General features: G+C 38.3%; 1 pseudogene; it reads right to left on the bottom strand.

Moving 5' to 3' along the window:
- Positions 1-1,103: 1,103 nt before the first annotated feature.
- Positions 1,104-2,041, bottom strand: LOC108535462 (neurofilament medium polypeptide-like; annotated as a pseudogene).
- Between the last annotated feature and the right edge of the window lie 2,265 nt (positions 2,042-4,306).

Consider the following 4,306-nt stretch of genomic DNA (forward strand, 5'->3'; position numbering starts at 1 on the left):
TGACTGCATAAAATTCCATGGTGTATATGTACCACATTTACTGCAATGAGCATATGTGGCTTCTAATACATCAATTATATTTCTTTGACTATATACCCAGTAATGGGATTGCTGGGTCAAATAGCAGTTCTGTTTTTGACTCTTTGAGAAGTTACCACACTGCTTCTTACAATGGTCAAACTAAATTATACTCCCACCAACAGTGTAAAAGTGAGCCCTCTTCTCCACAGCCAGGCCAACATATGCTACTTTCTGACTTTTTAATAAAACACTTTCTTACTGGTGTGAGATGTTGTCTATTGTGGTTTTGATTTGCATTTCTCTAATGATCAGTGGTGTTGAGCTTTTTAAAATATGTTTTTTGGCTGCAAGTTTTTTTTGTTTTTGTTTTTGTTTTTTAAAAGTGTCTGTTCATGTACTTTTCACACTTTGTAGTGTTTTTTTTTTTTTTCCTGTAAATTTGTTTAAATTAATTATAGATGCTGGATAATCGACCTTTGTCAGCTACATAATCTGCTAATAATTTCTCCCATTCTCTAGGTTGTCTGGTAACTTTGTTGATAGTTTCGTTTGCTGTGCAGAAGCTCTTTAGTTTATTTATTTTTTTGACTATGTTTCCAATATGACCTTTATTGAGCAAGTACTGCTGTGGCGTTTAACATCAGTCAACATAAGATTGCAAACTGTCCATGTCAACAAGGTTCTTCCATGAACAAAAGTCCATTTTAAATGCACCAGTGAGGTAAACATAATTGTTCATATATAGCTTTCTTAAGGTTAAGACAGTTCTGTGTTCTATTTATTGTTTTTGGCTCAGTTGGTACTTTACATAGTACATCTCAAGACATCCCCCCTCCTGAGTGACCCCCTTCCAACAGCATAGGAAATTGGTGAATTTCTCAGGTACATACAAAATCATGCATTTGAATCCCCCAAAGACGGCGAGGGGAGCACACTGAGCTTGCCTGCAGTCTCCTCATATTGCACAAAGTAAAATACAATGTCTGGAGCCCCCATGGGAGAACCTGTTCTGTTTTGATGCTGCCAGTCACATGCATTTTGAAATTGTCATATGGCTTAAGCTTTTGCAATGGACTCAACTCTCAGTCACCCTGAGCAACTTCCTTTTCTATGGCATGTGAAGTGACTTTTTCTACCTTTTGAGTAGGCACCAGTTTCTCCTCAAAGGTCTCTTCATGCTCTTCGACCTTTTGAGTGACAGTTACAGATTTAGTGGTGTACTTGGTAGCACCATGTCCCCCCTCACTGGTGATTTTTTTCTACTGTTTTGGTCACCACCACTTTCTCCTTACTTTTATTATCCCCCTTCTTTTCATCTGCTGGGCTCAAGTCTAGGTCATTGCTGACAATGCCTTACTCCTCTTCCCTCCCACTGCCTTTTTCCTTGGTCTCCTGCTCCTCCTTCTCTTTTCCTTCTACCTCCCCATTGACAGCTATGTCTTCCTTCCTGGATTCCTGGGAACCTTTATCACTCCCTTCCATCTCATTCCCCACCTCCTCCTACTTTCCCTTTCTCCTTCTCCTGTTGCTGTGGCTTCCCCTCTTCTTTGATCTCTTTCTCCAACTGCACCTTTACCAATTTGGTGATGGTGACCACCTCATCCACAGCTTCCTCCTTTACCAGGGACTCAGCTTTCTTCTTCTCTGGCACGTCCTTTGGTTTCTCTTCCTTTTTCTGTACCTTCTCTTCCTTGGGAGCTTCCTTGACTTCCTTCTCTTCTTCTCTTTCTGTTCACCTTTCCCCACTTCTGCTTTTGACTTTGCCTCTTCCATTGATGATTTTGGCACAGGAGATTTTGCTTTTATCTGGCTTTTCCACCTTGGTGTCTGCCACTAGCTTCTCTGTAGTAACCACTTCCTCACTCTTTTTCTCAACTTTCTTTTCCTCTTTAGCTTCGGCTTCCTCTCCTTCACCTTCAGCCTCTGGTTTCTCCTTCTTCCTGCTCACCTTCCTATTTTTCACTATAGCCTTCCTTCTCAGATCCTCCCTCTTCAGCTTGGTCTGACTTAATGCCTTCATATTCTTTCTCCTCTTCTTCTTCCTTTTCTCCTTCTTTCTCTTCTTTAACTTCAGATGCAGTTGCTTTCACTGGAGACTAGTTTATTATTCTATTTGTCAATTTTTGCTTTTTCTGTGATTGCCTTTGGCATATTTTCCATGAAATCTTTGTCAGATCTTATGTTCAGAATGGTATTGCCTATGTTGTCTTTCAGTGCTTTTATAGTTTTGAGTTTTACATTTAAGTATTTAACACATTTTGAATTGATTTATGTATATGTTGTAAGGGAAGGGTCCAGTTTCAGTCTTCTGCATATGGCTAGCCAGTTATCTCAGGACAATTTATTGAATAGAGAGTTCTTTCCCCATTGCTTATTTTTGTCAGCTTCCACAAAGAGCTGAAGGTTGTAGCTGTACAGACTTATTTCTTGACTCTCTGTTTTGTTTTGTTGGTCTATGCATATATTTTTGTACCAATACCACGCTGTTTTGGTTACTGTAGTCCTGTAGTATAGTTTGAAGTCAGGTGACATGATGCCTGCAGCTTTGTTCTTTGTGCTTAAGATTCCCTCAACTATTTGGGCTATTTTTTTTTTTTTTTTTGGTTTGGGTTTCACATGAATTTTAAAATTGATTTTTTTTTTTCTAGTTCTGTGAAGAATGTAATTGCTAGTTGGATAGGAATAACTTTATTTTTTTTTTTTTTTTTGAGATGGAGTCTCACTCTGTCTCCCAGGCTGGAGTGCAGTGGCACAATCTCAGCTCACTGCAAGCTCCGCCTCCCAGGTTCACACCATTCTCCTTCCTCAGCCTCCCGAGTAGCTGGGACTACAGGCGTCTGCCACCACTCCCGGCTAATTTTTTATATTTTTAGTAGAGATGGGGTTTCACCATGTTAGCCAGAATGGTCTCGATCCCTTGACCTCATGATCCGCCCACCTCAGCCTCCCAAAGTGCTGGGATTGCAGGTGAGAGCCACTGTGCCTGACCAGGAATAACATTTTATCTGTAAATTGCTTTGGGCAATATGGTCATTTTAATCATATTGAATCTTCCTATCCATGAGCTTAGAATGTTTATTTATTTATTTATTTTATTTGTTTAATTTATTTCTGCTATCTCTGATTTATTCTAGCAGTGTTTTGTAGTTCTCATTGTAGAGATACTTCACCTTTCTGGTTAGCTTTATTCCTAGGTATTTTATTCTTTTTGTGGCAATTGTAAATGGGACTGTATTACTGATTTGGCTCTCAGTTTGGCTCTTGTTGATGTATAGCAATGGCAGTGATTTTTGCACATTGATTTTATACCTTGATACTTTGCTGAAGTTGTTTATCAGCTTACAGAGCTTTTGAGCTAAGACTGGACTTTTCTAGATATAGAATAATTTCATTTGCAAACAAGATTAGTTTGACTTCTTTTACTCCTATTTGGATGCCCTTTATTTCTTTCTGTTGCCTGATTGCTCTGTCTAGGACTTCCAATACTGTGTTGAATAGAAATGGCAAGTGGAGGAATCATTTTTTCGTGCTGGTTTTCAAGGAGAGTGTTTCCAGCTTTTGCTCATTCAGTCTGGTGTTGGCCGTGGGTTTGTAATATATGGCTCTTATTATTTTGAGGTATATTCCTTCAATACCTAATTTGTAGAGAGTTTTTTTAACATGAAGGGATACTGAATTTTTTCAAAAGTCTTTTCTGCATCTATTGAGATCTTCATGTGATTTTTATCTTTAGTTCTGTTTATTTTATAAATCATAATTATTGATTTTTATATACTGAACAAACCTTGCATACCAGGGATAAAGAATATTGATTGTGGTGGATTCATGATATAGTGCTGGGTTCAGCTGGGTAGTATTTTATTGAAGATTTTTGCATCAAAGTTCATGAAGTATATTGGCCTAACGTTCTCTTTTTTGTTGTTGTGTCTCTGCCAGGTTTTGTTATCAGGATGATACTGGCCTCATAGAATGAGTTGAGGAGAAGTCCCTTCTCAATTTTGGGGGAACCATTTCAGTAGAAATGACACCTACTCTTCTTTGTATATCTGGTAGAATTCAGATGTGAATTCATCCGGTCTAGGGCTGTTTTTGGTTTGCAGGCTGTTAATTACTGATTCAATTTCAGAATTTGTTATAATTATCTTCAGGGATTTAATTTCTTCCTGGTTCAGCTTGGAAGATTGTATGTGTGTATGAATTTATCCGTTTATTCTAGATTTTCTAGTTTGTGTTCATAGAGGATTTCATAGTAGTCTCTGATGGTTATTTGTATTTTTGTGGGGTC

Source organism: Rhinopithecus bieti, unplaced genomic scaffold (genome assembly GCF_001698545.2).
Source record: "Rhinopithecus bieti isolate Rb0 unplaced genomic scaffold, ASM169854v2 scaffold_12003, whole genome shotgun sequence".
Taxonomy (NCBI): domain Eukaryota; kingdom Metazoa; phylum Chordata; class Mammalia; order Primates; family Cercopithecidae; genus Rhinopithecus; species Rhinopithecus bieti.